This window comes from Corapipo altera, unplaced genomic scaffold (assembly GCF_003945725.1).
Source record: "Corapipo altera isolate COAL_440 unplaced genomic scaffold, ASM394572v1 104, whole genome shotgun sequence".
Lineage (NCBI taxonomy): Eukaryota > Metazoa > Chordata > Aves > Passeriformes > Pipridae > Corapipo > Corapipo altera.
In genome coordinates this window covers 2,409,583-2,427,767 of record NW_020884920.1, presented here as the reverse complement: position 1 = coordinate 2,427,767, position 18,185 = coordinate 2,409,583, and the positions used below count along the sequence as shown (strand labels likewise).

Genomic DNA, 18,185 nt, shown 5'->3' with positions numbered 1-18,185 from the left:
AAGAATGGGACAAATGCCAGACAGTGATGGAAAAAGATGCAAGGAAGATGGATAGCTCTGGGCATGCACAGGGCAGATGGTACAAGACATCAATGCCGAGCTCGTGGAGGAGTGAGGAGCCACTGCCACCACCAGCATCAGCCAGCATGGACAGGTTTTAATTAGCTTAATAATCATCCTTACACTGCAGGATTGGTCTCATAAACATCTTTTTTAAATTTTAAGTGTGATTTTATTGCTCTCAGTTGTCACTTCCAACCCCCTCCTTGTTTTTCTATTACTTTTGGATGCCTGGCTGGTCAGGGCTCTCTATGTTTCCCACTGCTGTCAGTTCCTGCTCACCTGTGATGTGAGAAAACCAGTACAGCAAGAAGGAGTGACAGTGAGTGTAACAGTGCTCATCTTTGTGGTATTCAGTGTCTTGTTTTATTACCATCAACATAATAACAATAATAGCAATATTAGTGACAACCATTTTGTTACTCCTCCTGTTAGTAATATTCAGACATGACCTAAGAGGTATTTCAGAAAGACAACACAAATCCAGTGCAGGATCCAGGAGAACAGGGCAGTTAATTAAATGTCAGAGTGATGGACAGAGCTGGGACAAGCCTGGAACAATATCAGAGAGCTGGACAACCTCTGACAAGTGCAGGGAGATGGATGGATCTGGGACACGTCCCAGACCTCTCCCCCAGCAGAGGCAGAACCCTCCTACCCAAACGCATCTTTAAACACAACATCACTCCCTCTCTGTTGCTGTGTCATTGACTTACGCAGGTGAGGAAATTTTCTGGGGAAAGCTGCCTTATAAGCCATGTCACTGATCATAGCCTGATCTAGTGACATTTTATTACCTCCAAATGGTGCAAAGGAAATAAAGAGCCCCATTGAGAATGACAGTGTCTTAAAAGTGGTTTTTACCAGCATATGTGTGAACTCACAGCAGGTAGGGCTTTATTTCACAAAAGATTTCTTCTCCTTTTTCCAAAGCAGATATTCGTAAGAGAGGCAGAGAGAGACCAGGGAATGGGGAGGGAGAATGGTAGCTGGAGGGTGTTCCAAAACTCCAAGAATATTAGAGAACAAAAGGAAGCCTGTGACAGATACAGGGCAATCTGTAAGTTATCAGAAGAGTGGAGAGCATAATAGACTAATCAATCAGGTAGACAAGGGTGAGAAGTGTCACAGGGAGGCAACAGGTAGTTGGAGGTCAGTTATGAAATATAATCTCTAAATTGGAATGAGAAGGGCAATAGCACAAGAACAGTGACAGGTATTTGAATGCAGGTAGGTGAATGTTGGATTGGTGATTTCCAGGAGAATGAATGTTGGATGGGAATATTATGGGGGTAAGGAAAAATAACCTGGTATTTTAGAAATGGGCACATATTCTGTAAAGTGAAAGGCTGAACTGGCAAGACTTTAAAGTGTTGTTCCATTTCAGAAATTGCTGCTGGAAGACAGACGGTGGGGCTCCCTGGTGCTTGTTCCTCTGGGTTTCCAGGCAAAGTTTGTCAGGTTAGGAGCAAAAAAAGTGATGATTTTCCTAAACCTAAGTCCTGCAAATACCAGCTGGAATCTGAAAACCAAACAGTTACTTTCTAGTTTGTGCTTTCTCATCAGTGATCCTGGCATGCATGATCTCTAATCCATTTAGCTAAGATGCAGGGAAGTTGCATGGTGCCACATATGAGAAGATGGGGATTCTGGAGGTGAATTTAATTATTCCTTCTACTGAGAAAGTGGGAGCCAATAAGGCACCACTCACCCTCCATTAGCTACCTGGGCTGCATAGGGCCAACAAGAAGCCAGGCAGCATCATTTACTGCTTTTTCTAAGCTAAGCAGGAACAGAACCATTACACCCAAAGAAAAACTTGACTTAACATGAAGTAATTTCTACCAACACTTTTCTGACCTTAACTGCGTACTACAAAGGCATCACACAGTCCTTCTAACAACAGCTAGACCCAAGCAATTAGAGCTGAATGAACAATTCATAATGAATAATCGGTTTGGCAAACTTCACCTCATTTTATGCTCACAAAATGTTCACATGCAGATTGCAAAGTTCTCACATTTCTTTGTCAATGGATTTAACTCGCCATTTTTTTCTGCTGAGCAAATAGCACTATAACAGTTCACTAAAAATCTATATTCAAATGTAGGCTGGGTGGATGGGTTATACCAGTCATGGGGTGCTGTTCCAGCTCCTCCACTGGATGAGGGACTGAAATGGCCCCAAGAAATGCAAATCAGGAGTGTTACCTCTAGTGTCTGAAATTCCCTTTGTCATATTTGTCAGCACTGGAGCACATTGACTGGACTGAGTATCAGCCATGGATACGGACAACGTGGTCCTCTACAGATGATGGAGAGGGCCAGGCATCTTCAGAGGCCACTGGAGAGGTGGACACCAAGGACACAGTGGAGAACCTGGAGACCTTGAGAGGAAGAGCCTGACTCCTTTAAACAACCTGCTTAACTCTCCATGCCCAGTGCTGGCTGGGGCAGGCCAGAAGCTATGGAGAAAGCGGCACAGGTGTGCAGCCCCGGAGGGGGAAGCAGCTCGTGGGGCTGGACCAAGGGTGGCAGCCAACCTGCTGGTGGCTAATGAAGCCGAGAACAATGTGTGCTCTATCACACTGAGACACGCAGGGAGATAAGAGAGTGAGGGACAATAAATCAGGCTTTCAAAGCAGAGCATATTAGGAGATCAATGGGACAGATATTAGACCAAAGGAGCAAAAACTGGAGAGACAGGAGCAATTCTGTTCCTCCTCCTTCTCTCCCGTTGCTAAGGATTTTTTTTCCCCATTTAATAACATCCTCATTGTTTTTAAATGAGCAGCAAAGCCAGTGGGTTCCACGTGGCATTAGCAATGTGTTTGTGAAAGGGAAAGTGACTGGCTCCTAGCAGGATTTGATAAAAGCCTCTCCAAGCTCTCAGTGATTTACAGCTCGAGAAAACAAACACAGACTGATACAAATGCAGAGAGAGGCAGAGCCGGCACCGACATCCAGGTACACTCAATTACCAATTCATCAGCCCAAGCGAACTTGAAGGGCTTTTCAAACTCTACACGGCTTTAAATTAAAGGAAATCTTTAGATGGATAGCGTTTTGCAATGGGGGAGAAGAAGACTAATTTGTTGATCTTCAGCTCAGGAGCCCTCGCTTTTCCTGGGCAAAGAGCCATGGGCAAGGGGGGGCAGGCAGCAGCTCCTACTCCCCACATGGGACCAGGGAATGGACCAACCGTCAGGATGCTGTTCACACACTGTTGCAAAGCTGCCAGCACACAGGTCTCCCTCCCCCCTCACCATACCAGTCCCCAAACAGCCTTTTTTTAACCTGTCTCTACTAAAAACTTTGCTTTCACCTACCCTGGAGGTATTCAAGGCAAAGCTGTGAAAATAACTGATTTTTTGGATCATTGGCTGAACTAAAAAAAAAAAAAGAGGAAAAAAGATCACTTCACAGTGACCCCAAATTGGAATTGTCCAGGCTCTCCATGGAAAAATATATATAAAAAAAATATAGCTATGGTCGACCAATTGTTTAATTCAATCTGAAACTAACTCATGGGGAATGTCATTTTTCCCTTCATCTCCTGCCTAGAAAATAATTTTTTCACAAGAAGAGATGATTTACCACTTCCCAGCTCCACGCTCCAGTGGCACTGACACCAACACAGTGTTTCATATCTTCCCCTGCTCCATGAAGCTCCTCCGTGGTGGAGGACAGGGGCCTTCAGTGCTATTCTGTTAAAAACTCAGAGGCAGCTGGGAGTAGCAACAGCACCACAGGAATGGAGGGAGTCTGACTGCTGAGAGACTGCAGGAAACTCTTTGTTAATTGTTCATGCAGAAACTGTTTTGATTTTGGTGCCAAACTGATATCTTGGGGAAATGGCATCTTTGGAAAAGGCAGCGCATCCTCCCCAGACCCCACCTCTGTGTGCTCAGGAGAGGGGCCCCATGCTGCCAGTGCTGGTGGAGTGACTTACTGTCCCGAAGGCTGTGTTGCTGTCCCCATCCCCCTGCTCCATGTCCTCATCCCACGGGTTTGGAGGGCTGAACCAGCATGAGAGCCTTGGGGCAGCTGGAAGGATGGGTGCTGAGCTCCACTGCTGCTCAAACCTTTGGCAGAGAGGAAACTTAGGAGAGTTTTGTGCCAAGATGCCTGTTCATCAGCAAGGAGAGCTGTGTCAGCCTCCAATCTCACTCAGGAGTAGGGACTGCCTGCATTCCTGTGGAAGCTGTCAGCATCATCCCTCCTCCTGCCAGAAGCAGTATCAAGCCCTTAATTTTCCACTGGATATCGGCCCTCCTCTTTCCTCCGGCCTCCTCCAAAGACAGCAGCCATTGCTCACACATGCAGCTCCAAGGCTGGCTCTGAACTGTTTAAAAGCACAGCAGGTGTTTTAATTATTCACGTCAAGCACGCTTTGCTTGCTAACGACTCTCTGAAGCTGTCATAGCTGCTCGGGGTGGAGCAGAGCCCTGCCAGCAGCTTCCCATGGCCCAACCTCAGGGCAAAGCCTGGGGCTGCAAAACAGCCATGATCCGGAGTTGTCACTGAGGGCAGGGGTGGCACAGGGACACTTGGCAGATCTGCCCGGTCTCATGCGCATTTGCCCACCCAACCCATCATCCAACCTCCTGCCCAGCCTGCCTGGCACCTCATACCCTCCAGGGTGGGGGGATCTGCTGAGTGTTCTGCTCTTACTGTGAGCTGCTGTGCCCCACGCTGATAGATTAGCTCTTGTAATATTTTAAGGGCACTGGAATTACCAAAATGCAAGGAAACAGAGGGGTACTTATACAGCACAGCTGGGCGGCTTCAGATGAAGACACCAGTGGGGATGACACACTTCCTTGCTGCCTTGAGCTGCTCCCAGGGTTCGATGCAAGGAGCTGCTTTGGAAATCAAGCCCTTGCTGCCCTGCAGCAATATCTTTATTTGCTTCTTCCTTCCTGGTACCATCAAAAATATTTGCTGCGATAGCATCACTCTTCTCAGAGATTTCAGGAAAAGGTTCTTCACCCGGCGGGTGTTCAGGCACTAGAACAGGCTCCCTAGGGAAGTGGTCATGGCTCCAAGCCTACCAGAGTTCAAAAAAAGTTTGCACGATGCCCTCAGGTGCATGGTGTGATTCTTGGGGTTGGTTGTCCTGTACAGGGCCAGGAGCTGGACTCGATGATCCTTGTGGGTCCCTTCCAACTATGGGTATTCCATAATGCTGTGATTCTGACTCATATCCCTCCTGGGGGCCTGGCATTGAGGGCTCAAGGCAGAACAAGCTCAGCTTTTTCAAGGTGACATAGGGGCAGAAAGAAGGATGGTGTCCCACCTTCATGGCTGGAAGAAAGATAGCTTGTGTTGAAGGGAGCCAGACTCGCCCCAGGCTCACAGAGGCTTTTCTCAGCTCTAGGGTGCAGGTATGGAACAGAGATAGGCACTTTCAAAAGGATCAGGGCTGTGGGTTCCTTCATTTTTACCCCACTGAACCTCAATTAATGTGAGCTTTCTTTTTGGGACCTCAGGATTTCCATCAGGTTAATCCTTTCTCCTGGAAGTTGCTCTTGGTTATTTCTCTTATTTCTGATAATTATTAAGTGGCTCTTCTTCCCCGCCTTTGCTCACCATTGCCCCAGTGTAAATTTAGAGGATTTCCAAGAATATTCAGGACTTGCCTTCCCCCACCTCTACATGAGCAAGAGCCTCATCATGGGTAACCCTGAGGTTCAGGGTTCCTCTCTATCAGCAACACCCTGTGGGTAAAGCCCGACAGCAGAGAGTTCTCCACAAAAGCACATCCCCTGGTTGAAGAGCCAGGCTCTTCAAGCCTCCTGGACCACCAGAGCCAGCCCCTCTCTTTTTAACCTGCATGTTTTTAGTGCTAATTTCCACCACATGCCCAATTCGAAGCTCTAATAATGAACAACTGCTTTCTTCCTTTCCTTCTGATTTCATATTCATGAGTCAGGGTTTCCTGGCACTAAACGTAAATGCTAAACGGAAATCGCTGCACAGTGACACGTCTGTGTAGCTTCAGTGTCCATTTATTTGCCTTTTCAAAGAGCTGCTGTGTTCAGCAAACATCTCTGCCTGGATCCTATCTGGAGGAGTTTGTCTGGTACGGCGTGGTGCCTGCCGGGGTGGGGGAAGTGACTCGGTGTGATGGTGTCTCACGGATCTGTTTTTGCTTCAGGGTATTTCTTGTACAATAGTTTGAGCTTGGTGAAAACCTGAACCTTTTCTTGAATATTTGCTCGAATCTCGGCAGGCTGTGTTCAGCGCTGACACAGCGAGGGATGAAGCAGGGAAGTCCTAGAGAGAAACACATCCATTGCCTCGGCCTGGACTCCATCGAGGGCTCCTGCAGGCAGCAGTGGGCAGATGTCTTGGCAGGGGAGCCAAGGAGACACCTGTAGCATCACTGGGCAAATTATTTTTCCTGGCAACTAGAAAATTCACATACACATGCAAAAAAAACCCTAACATTTCATGATTCATCCAAACTTACTGCCATCTCCCTTAAGAGAGAGACAAAAGACATCTTGAAATAGGGAATGTTTTCCATTAACCATATTGGTCAGTAAGTTTCAGTATTTTGCTCCAAGACTGTGCTTCCACATTGAACTGAATTTTTTAAAACAGCAAGGGAAAAATATAACGTATAAGCAAAAGTCAAAGGAGTTAAATCTTCATGTATTTCAAGGTGAGCTGAGATGTTCTTCTCTGCAGAGATGCCAAAGGTGCATAGTCTGCAAACCTTCTAACATGCCTGGGCTAGAAGCTTTAGACACGTAAATTGGCACCATGAAGTCTCCTCTCCACCTGTTCACCCTGCCCATGGAGCAACACATCTGCTCACCTCTGCTGGTGAACCATTTGTCTCATTGGAGACATCATCATCCTCATCTGTCTGCTCTGCAATCAAACAGGAACAGGTATCACCCCCTGGGAGCAGGGACAAGGCCTGGGGCTGGAGCTGGGCTGTACTTGCCTCTGCTCACTGTCTGGTCTCTTCATGGGAGCACCAGCTGGAGGTGGCTTTGCTCAAAGACATGGGCTGGAAAGGGGAGCAGCCAACATCCAAGCACCCTGGACTGCTCAGCCAGCTTTGCTCCTGCAGTGGTCATCTCCAAGGGACAAGGTGGGCAGTGAGAAACTGTAGCAGTGGATATGGGAACCCTTTGGTTGTCCAGTGCTGGAGGCTTTCTCTCCTCTCAGCTGCCTCCACTGTGGTCTCTGCCGAGGCTTCATGGATGCTCCTTAATGTCTTGCTACTCTGTTGCCTTCTGCAGTCATCCATTGCTTTTCCCTGTCTGCCTTTCCCCAAAAGCTTTAACAATCGAGCTCATGGGAAAGCAAGAGTGAGGATGAGAGATGAATTTCAGACCATGAGAAATGAACTCACAAATGCGAGCGTTTGCAACTACCAGCTGAAGAGCTGTGCTCCTGCTCATGGCAGACATCGTGTGTGGTGTGTTCAATCAAAGTAATCAATGGGGACCACATTTTGAGTATTATCTACATGCAACAGACTCCTCATGAGGCAATTATACAGCAACACTTAATGGTGGCAATGATTCAGCAAGTAATAGAAAGAAATATTTCTCAAACCATCATCAGTTTCTCATGGATAACTCCCAGATGGGACTGAGGGTAAAAACCCTTTCATTAAAAAGCTATTCAGTTATGGTAAAACTGCCATATGTGGCTCACTGAGATTCTGATTGTCGGTGACTCCAGCTTGAAAGCTGCTGTGAAATCAGAAAGCTACTTCACATTTGAACAGGGGGGTTGAAATCTGTCTTTAGGGACCTGAAAGCACAGTTAGATCTCACGCAGCTGAAGGTGGCTTACAGCTGGGTGTCTAGGTTAAGGTAATTGTCTAGACTTCTTTTATCATCAGTGAACAGAGAGATGTGCACCAACCCCCAGAGAGTGATTCATTCTTCCTGTCTTAGACGTCTATTTTTGGATGGGATGAATTACATTCTGGAGGTGTTCAACTTTCTCCACCAACTATGGAGGAGTCTAAATGAACTTAGCCTAAACACCTCACCTTCCTAATGCTAAAACAGGCAGTGCTTGACTGGTGAAAGCAACCCAAGTTGTGGCAATACAGCGATGGTAGGTTGGGAGCACTTGGCCAACACCTACAGTGAACAGACACAAGAAGAGCAGTTTCCTCAGCAGACAGGAGACGGGGGAGGAGAAATCATCATAAGCACACACTGTGGTGACCTCAGTATTTAACTAAGACCTGAGGCCATGCTGGTGCCTGATCATTTCATCTAGCTCGTTTATGTCATGCAAAAGGTACACATTACACCCAATCACTTCCAGAATGTGACCTGAAAGTTGTAATTTTGCAGTTCTGGGAGGAAAGCAAGGACTGGTCTCTCAGCTGAGCGCAGCCTCTAAAAGGTCAAGCCTTTTACTGAGCCTGGGTTTTCCTGAGATTAGCAGTTCCAAACTTCTACAAATCAACAATTTAGTTCTGAGATATCAGCTGTATTCTTGTACCCACACCCAGTTTTGAGCAGCCATGTCTTGCAATTTTAAGGGTTTGGTTACAACCTTAAGAGCTGTTTCATAGACAAAAAGTTTTATGTCTCAGTTTTTCCACAGTCCAGGGTCAATGCTAATAACCCACTCTGCAAAAATAATCCTACTGTCTTCTAGGAGGCTTCTTGCTATGAGTCTATCAGAAATAAATGAGATTACTACTTCCATGACTTCAGTGGAAGCCAGTTTCAGTCCTCTCAGAAGACCAAGACCTTAGTACCATCCAAGGTCTTGGGTTTTAGAGCCATCTAAGCCACCTCTTATAGACATCATGCCCAAACCTCTCCAGACTTGACTCCTGCAATATGCCATGGGACAGATTATCTGTGCAAAACCCAGGACTGGGAACCCAGAAACTCTACAGAACAACCACACTTCGCAATTTCAAAGATCAACATGAGAAATTCAAATAGGAAAATAAATGGAAGGAGAAGTCACCAGAGGAAGGCCAGCCTGCCACCCATAAATATTTTCTAAAAGAAATTTTTGCAACTGGTTCTGAGTAGGGCAGCTAAATTATGAAAAGCATGTCAGGACCCTTCTCCAAAACCAACAAATGTGCAGGAAGACTGGGAATAAAATTCATGAGGCTAAAGATAAAAATGAAGGATTTTTAACTACACAGAATTGTGAGCTTTAATTCACAGGGAGAAAGATTTGTGCTCTTTCCTGGGGCATACTACTGCCAGAAACAGAATGCAGCTGACGACAGAAAGCCAGTGGCTGGAAGCCAGGGGGCTCCTTAGGGGCCAGGGAAATGCCTTGGAGACTTTGGTTCTCCATACCAATTGGCTTACACCTGTCAGAAAAAAATTCCCAGTGTTTTTTCCTGACTCATCCAGAAAATGAAGATGGATCATATGTATTTAAGAGGCTGTTCATGATGCTTTTGGGACTGTGTTCAAGACAGGGTTGAGCAAGACCTTCCATTCGCACTGATACCAAAAGTAACACAGACATGCAAAGGGTGCATCTGTCTGTCTGTCAGGGAACATGGAACACACAGGCTCCTTAGGGCCTGGTGGCAGAAATTAGACTCCTGTGAACTGAACAGATTTACTTAATGATAAGACAGTCCAGCAGGACAGGTACAGCACCCTTGGTTTTCTCCTTTTTGACTTGGTTTCTCTTTTCTTGCCTGCTTCAGCCACTGAGCTACCTGGGAAAAGTTTCTGCAGCTGTGCCTCAATTTTCCTCTGTTTAAAAACAGACTAATATGACTATGAAGTGTTGGATATCTCTCAAGGAAAGCCACTGCATGAGAGATTTTTCTGTTTTAAATCCTGAAAAGCGCTAGCCAAATGCTAGGTCTTAAATACAGCTGGTGAATATATAAGGAAAATTGATTTTTGCAGAAGACTACATCATTTAAGTGAAAAGTCAATAGTCATCTTCCCTACTAGCATTTAAATATCTGAGCAAAAACATTCAGATGACGATATCCTTTGGTTCAGATTGTTCACTGGAAAGAAGGGAAAATACAGTATTAGACTCAAATACTGTGTTGACAGAGAACACAAATGTCAGCTTGACCATCTTAGAAAAGATATTTTAGAATTAAATGACTCAGGATTACTCATGATCTTATAAGAAGGAGCAAAAATTCTTGTATCAGGAAAATTCTTGGAATTGCTAACAATGTAAAGAAAATACAGATATAAAAAACATGCCTCCCTTGATAAAGAACTACAGAGACAACAGGCTCCAAAGATGAACAGAGCAACCCAAAAGCAAGACAGAATACTAAAGAGTCTAACAGAAATCTCAATACATAATCAAGGGAAAACACAAAATCACAAATAAAAATGGCCAAATGAGATTTCCATGAAAGGGGTAGTAAGATAAAAGGGTTTGCCTTGCCTTATTACAAGGGAGTTTATATATAAAGTACAAAAATATGGAAATTTTTCAGAACAAATGCAAAATAAGAAGCTCAGTTGGGAAAAAAGACAGAAAACAAAAAGTACAACATTACAGCATCATACCAATGGTCAAAAGCCTAAAAACATTTAATTCCTGGAAAAGGAACCAAATGTGACCAGCTAGCTCTGCAGCCAGGCAGTCCTGGTCAGGTGTTAGTTCACTTCCCCAGCAGAAAGTTCCATTTCGACAAAGCTGAAATTTCTCATGACATTAATTATGGCAAAATCACATTTTAAAAGAATTAGAAATGTTTTGAAAAATCAAACATTTCATTTGTGAGACTTCGGGATAATTTTTCATTTCTATTTTTATCTCATAACAAAACCTTTAAACATTCATATTTAAATGACATTAAAATTAACCTGAAATATATTTTAATAATAACTTAATATTCTATTCAGAATGCAACCAAATGTCAAAATCTTGTATTTTCCTGCAAGATACAAATTATTCTATTATCTCACTGCTAAATTTTCAGGCTTTCCAGGTATTTATTCCAGAACTCATACTGTAACATAAGAAAAAGGCAGACTCTTGAAACCCTTAGGTATGTTGTTGTTATTGTAACATGAAAAAAAAAAGGGAAATCTATAAGCAAACATACTGCAGCTCACAGCATTAGACCAAAATATGAGCATCAGGACTGTAGTCTGCTAAACACCCTCGTGTGCAGTGAACTGCACTCACTCAGCCTCAGTGAAGAAATAGGAATTTAAAAATACTTTTGGGTACAGGAAAAGCACCTGACTGTGTAGAGAGCCCATTCTTTGTGAACTTTCTTTTTTTTTTTTTTCCCCCCTCAGTTTGGTTTATATTTAGCAACGCTATAAATATCTTCTGTTTAATCAAATGAAATAATGTTTTGATAGATCATTCACTCATTTAATCTCCTCGAAAGAAAGGCTGCCGATAAGACTGTTTGTTTTCACTGCATCTGTTCACTTGGCAGGAAAAAATAATTTCAACGGGAACGTTGCAAAAACCTACCCTTTCTACCCAGATGCTCTATTTCCATATTTCTGATGCCATCCTGCCTGCAACCACTTCTTTAGATTTACATGAATTAACCAGTGTAGGACAGATACAAGACTACAAAGTATTCAAAAAAAGTAACGATCGCTTTTGATGATGACTTTGGAAGCTTAATACAGAAGCTGTAATCTCCTGTCCATACACAAAAATAAACATTATGGGATGGGTTTAATACACCTGAAAGTTTCATCCCATAAGGCGTTTTTATATAAGTTTCAGAACAAAACTGCAATCTGGAACAAAGTAGGCAGGTTCCAACCAGGCATCATTTGTGTGAACTTCTTCCTTCATCATTTCTACTCATTCTTTGAATTACTTCTGCAACTATGCAAGATTTCTTTGGCACTTGGAAAAACAGTGCAACCATAACTATACGGGCTTTTTTTAACAATAAAACCTATTGAGTCAAGTATGGTTTTTCACAACTGTTTTTAGAGAAAAGCTAAAAATAAAATATTAAGCTTCAAGTACTGACCAGAACAACAAATATTTGGGATGTAAATTAGGAATAACTTGTATCTAATCCAGACTGGAGACTCTTTCAACTTCTTTAGGTCTTTCCACGACCAAGCTCAAGGAATTGATCATCAAGAAAAATCTGTTAGATAATGCCACAAGATAATGTCCTGTTCTGTGCTCACCAAACTGAGTTAATTGTACTGATACAAACTTTGTACAAGATATAGAGCATGGGGAAATTAACCCTTTTGATATCAGGGAATGGGCAAAAGAGTCAACAAAATACAATCTTCCACAATTATGATCCTTCTATTTTCTCCTAAAGCACTTATATTAGGAAAACAGCCTTGAAGATTACACAAAGTACTAAGGATTAGTATGATAATATTAATTATATGGTGCAGCCAGGAAGTAGAATCTTATCTCTTGTTACTGGCCTTAAAAGAGAGGTTCTAACTCGGCAGAAGTGTGATGGTAAATTTAAAGTTTTCTAGAGCATGATGGTAGGCAGGAGAACAAAAGAAAAAAAATATTTGTCACTGTTTCCAACATGACTGGTTTACAACATCAAGTCTTAACTGCTGTCAAGATTTTTATTAACTTCCAGGAACAGATAATAAAAGACAAAAATCAGAAAAACAACTAAAATGAGTAACAACGAAAGGGTCCTTTTCACCAATACCCCTTTTCATGCAACTATGCACTAAAAATCATATTGTAATAAACCAGATGAACAGGATAATTCTGCTGTCATCAGACAAAAACTCTTGGTAAAATCCTTGCAAGGTCTGAATTAAAAAAAATAAGCCATCAAGATAAAAGCAATTGCTTTTCAAATGGACAGGCAAAAACGGATTGATACAACATGATCAAGTAGTTATTGCATGTAATTTGATGGCAAGTCTGTATAAAACTTAATATAGTGTCTATTGTGCCTCTTCCAGATTATGGTCTTGATGTTACTGGCTCATGAGTAGCGCTGGAGAAACTGCAGTGAGAAAAGGAGCTTCCAACATGTAATTTGGTTTTGTCCTAAAATACAGACATATTGTCAGGAAATAGTAACTGTTACCAAAAATACTGCTGGAATGAAAAATACTGTGTTCTTTCCAGTGGAAATAATCTTAGGAGAAGAAAATACCAAAATAGCCGACACTGAAACACAAAGTGCCTGTAAGAAGAACGTGCCCTGATTCAGCAAAACAGGTGAATGTGTGTTTACGTCAAGGGAGTTCTGCCCAGCGGAAACCACCCATGTGTTACAATTCTAAGCTTGTTTATGCCTCCTTGATGTCAGTTGGATACACAGTACTCCACTAAATTGGGTGTTAGTAGGGAACCTTCACCTCCCCATGGCAGTTGGGATGCTACGGTACAAAGCTGTGGGGAAAAGGGAAACCTAAGAACATAGTTTGTCTGGAAAAAAGCCAAAAGGCTGTAGAACTCTGCAACACCTTTCTCCTGCACAACTCACAGCAAGAGGGGAGTGGAGAAATGGATCATTTCAGATGGAATTGAAAAGACTGCTAGTCTGCTAGCTTGCAGAGTTGATAACCCATGGGATGCTTTGGGTCTCTGCAATGTCCTGGTGATGGCAGAAGGGATCAGTCCCTCTCTAGACCCTCCTTGACATCGAAAACTCAAGTGTAGGGGCAGAATTTAAAGAATCAATTCTACTCCAACTCATGATCATGTGTAGCCTTGACACAGTTTGAAGGCCCCATCTTCAGATCTAAACTTCCACCGATGGCCTCCATGAGCAGATCATGGATGGAGGCCAGTGTGAGGTGTATAGTGACTCTCATGCCTCAAGGCAGCCATTTGTGACCCTTCCTCACACAAAAGGAGAACTGCTCTCACAGTGAGTCTCAAATCCAAGGACAGGTCCTTAAATATTTACCTCAGAATCTGGATTTTCATTTTTGGTTCTTTGATCTTTTTTTTTTTTCTCCTCTTTACTCCTTCTTGAGTATTTAGTCCCATCCCACGGCTCCTGAGTGGATGTATTAAGAATAAAATAACAACAAGGGGTGGGATTTTCCAAAGCACTCAGCATTGCCTGACTCTATTCTCTTTGAAGTCTGCAGGAGTTTCATTATCAACTTCAATGGGAGCAGTTAAGCCAATGCTACACATTGTAAACGTGCATATTCATGAAGCAAGTAGGATTTGCTAATGGGACATGGATTCAAAGGGCTGATAAGATTTCAGTGAAATAGCTACTTGAAAAAAAACAAGTAGTTCCATGAGCACCAGAACTGTGAAATTCTGCTTTCCTTGAGCCTGATTGACTTGGGCACCAAGAAGGTGCATGTGCTGATTGAAGTCCTTCCTGTGGGTGGGGTGCTGAGATGTGTGCTCTCTCCCAAATGGATTCACTGGCATCAAATAAAGGCTCAGCACAACATGGCAGATTTTTCCTCAGTAGAAGTAGGGCATCTCTCTTCTACCTCTGCCTGTCTGCTCAAACCTTGAGGGAACTTGCTATTTTTGAGATTGCTACCCTCTGTCAAATTCGGCTGAAGTTGGATAATGCACTTAAAAGTTGTGAGGCATATACACACAGGTATAAACACGCTCCATGTGAGCATGAAATCCAAGTTTTTGCAGGATCTGCAGGAAGTCATGTTAAGACCTCTCAGAATCAAGTTTTGAGGGAGTGAAAGAGATGGATTCAGAGTAGCTGATCAGCAAACAGCCTCTGACAGATGAACCACAACCCTCTGAGAATCTCTGCTATGGAGAAGGTGCTAAGAAAAGGGCAAGCCTTGAGGAAAGAAGACAAGAATATGGTCCTTCAGTGGAATTATGAAAATGACTCCTGAGATAAAAGCACATTCCAGATAAAAAACTGAAAAATATAAGTGTGGCAAATTTGCTCACAGTACCCAAAATGTCTAAAAAATACTGGATTTTAAAGGGTGTAGAGATTTTGAGCAACAGAGGCACTGCACTTCTGGAAAGCCAGGGCATTTCCATTCTGGAAAGCCAAAGCATCTTTAGCTGCACAAAGAAAATGAAAGGAAGCGGCAACAGTGACTGGTCCCTTTGGCATCTGGGCTAAAGCAGCCCAAGAGGAAGACAGAAAGAGTTGGATACAGTCCCCAAACTCCTTTCATATGGGAATCCAGACTCCCAGGAACAAAGCCTGGCAATGGACCTTCCCTGCCAAGAGCAGCCTGTTGCCAGCCCAGGTGCTCACATGCACTGTCACTGCCTTTGGCACCAGGGATGTCCAGAGAAGAGGATCAATTCTCTTTCCACCCCACAATTTCCACACCGCTGACAACTCAGAAAACAATTCAAGAGGGAATTCAAAGGATCTGTTGAAATTTTAGCTAGGAAATCTGAGTGAGTGAGCATATGTAAATAGAAAGAATGAGTAGCACATAATTACATCAAATTGTTACTTAGCAAGGGAAGTAAATAACCCAAAATATGCAGAGCAAAAAATGGCAATGAATTAGAACTAATTACTTAAGGCTAATTAAAATAAGAATGGCTTGAATTGAAATATGTTAATAGCATTGAACCTGCCACCTATGAGAGAATTTAAATAAAAGTGATAATGTCACTTCAACCTTCACCTGACAGGGGTGGAAAGTTGGGATTTGGAGCTCATGGCTGCTTGAGGGTACTGACCACAGCAATGCATTATTTATGATTACTCTTGGAATGGGCTGGATTTTTCTGGCAGGTGCAGGTCTCCTGGTCATGGGTAGAAAGAGGTTTTCTTAGATAATGGATGTGAAGTGGAGAAAATACTGTGGCAGGTAAAAGCTAAATCCCTCGAAAACGAATAGATCCTGAGGTACCTCCCCATGCCGGGAAGGGCTACAGTTGAAGAGAGCAAGATAGAGAGGCATGGAGATAATGAGATCACAAAGAAGGAAAAAGAAAGAAGGAACAAGAGAGACTGAGGGAGCAAGGAATGAAATAGATAGGGAAAGCTTAGAGCCATGACAAATCATCACCAGCTTCAATTACACGAGCCTGCTGGGCTATGAAATCTGCCAAAGGTCACTGGATTCCTGTCTTTGCAATTAAGAAACAAGTGGCTTTGTTGGTTCCACCCCACAGCCCAACTGTCTGGTGTGAGTGTCCAGGGACCAGAGGCATCGCTGATGGCTGTAGGTACCAGCACAGGCTGCAGGGCACTAACAAGCTGGTCCAGAGAGCATGGACAGCCCCATTTAGGAGATGAACAGAGCCAGGCACCAACTCGTAGCACTCAGCCAGCACGCCAAAGTGGGACTCCTGTGCCAGCAACTCCTGCCCTGCCAGAAAGCAGGGGAAAACCTCAAGCATCAGGAAAGCCTGGTTCAGCATCTTCTCACTGTGCTGCAGCCATGCCACAGGGCCCAGTTTGTGCTCCACCACCACCCTGTCTAGACTTATGCCCCAAGCCATCCTCAGCTGTAGCCACTGATCCCAGCAGACTTGGATCCTGATCTTCTGCCACAAGCCGTGAGTGCCCTGGTTCTGGGCTCATCCTCGGTGCTGAGCTGGGCATGAAGCTCCCCTTGCTCCTTCAGGAGCCAAGCTAGTAGTGGTGTTTACTGTCTCACTCTTTTCAGTTCCTCTGGTTCACACTGAAGGTGAAAACCTCTTAACCCTCTCCCTGGGAGTCACCTGAAAACCACGAGCTCCTCATCCAGCATGCTGTGCAGACAGGGGCCATGGAGGAGATGGAGAGTGGGATATGGCAGTGATGCAGCCTTTCCACTTTCACTCCAGCTCCTAGGCTGGCTTTTGAGCCATCTGAATGGAAAGCTGGTGCCAGGCTTGCTGCCATCTGATGAATCCAACTGGAGCTGTGCATCTGAGGAAGCTCTAAAGCCCAAGCACAGTTGAGTTATGCCCAGTAGATACGGAATGTTGTGAAATATCGGCAGAGGTGCTGCAGTTCCAGAGGCCCTGCCCTGTCCATAACAGCCTTTCCAGCATGGACCAGCTGCTGAAACTGGAGTGCAAAAGCCACTCAGTACCGAGAGTACGGACTGACTTCCAGGTAATGGTAACAAGCCTTGGATTGATTGCCTGAACTATAGGCGGTGACCTGCTGACAACCATCTCCTCAGAGCTCCATTTATACCAAATGCCATCCAGGATGGGTAACAATGGGACATACCCTTGGAAAACATCACTGTACTGAGTACCAGGGCTCTACTTTGAGCATGCTGGTGGGGTAAATCCATGCCAGGGCGGCTGTAATATCATTTCTATTTCTCCAGCCTCCTGCAGAGGAAAAAACACCTCTTAGAATACCAGAGTTCTTCCTCACCACTCCTCCTGTGCGTGGAGGAGCTGTGGCAGGCCAGGAACAGGTTCCTGTGAGCCTGCTGCCAAGATCCTGACATCGCCGGCACTGCCCTGCCTGACCCTCTGCCTTCCAGGGAGGGAAGCCCTGGCACTGGTGAGGATGCTGCCTCGGCAGACACAAGCAGTCGGCTGAAAGACATTTCCTCTTTGTTTCTCTGCTCCGTGTAATGAATCCTGCCTCCCACTCAGATCTGCTAAGTAAGAGGAGTTACTGTGAGTAATCCCCACTTCGGCATCTTCTGCTGTAATCGCAGAGAAATCACATTAGCTTTTTTTTCTAGGACAAGGAGAAATTCATCAAATTGCAATCCAGAGAGAGCACAGGCAAGAGAGAGAAAGCCAACAACACACACATACCCTGCAAAAATCCCAAAGTTGACATTTACATTTCAAACACTTATAACAGCTAAACAAATAACAGTAATTATACTATTTGCATACTTTGTTAAATAATTGTTTGTTAGGTAAAGGCAGCCTCTGTGTGCATGTGTGTGTGCAAGGAGAGGATGCTTGAAGCCTCAGGAAGCAGAACAGCTGCTGCTTCCCTTCCCAGGTGACTTGTTTGCTTTACAAAATGGTGACAAGTGACCCAAAGCATTGCCAGGGTGTACTGATATACAGGCCACAGAGGTATGGGGCGGGAGGCCCTTGGCTGTGCAGGATGAGGACCAGAAGCTGTAATCCTGCTGCCCAGCAGCCACATCACACACATACACACCCCACCCAAGCACACAGACAAGCTGATTGCTCCAGACATGAGTATCAGCACTTGATGAGGTGAAGGTCCCATGCTCTGAGCATGAATTTAGGATTGCAGAAACATCCCCAAGAAGGAGAGCTGCAGAAGAAATCGGAGGAAGG

General features: G+C 44.2%; 1 protein-coding gene across 5 annotated transcripts in view; it reads right to left on the bottom strand.

Annotated features, from left to right (window-relative positions):
- Window positions 1-18,185, bottom strand: part of ELFN1 (extracellular leucine rich repeat and fibronectin type III domain containing 1) — a 105,323-nt gene that overhangs the window by 46,903 nt on the left and 40,235 nt on the right. The window lies entirely within an intron of this gene.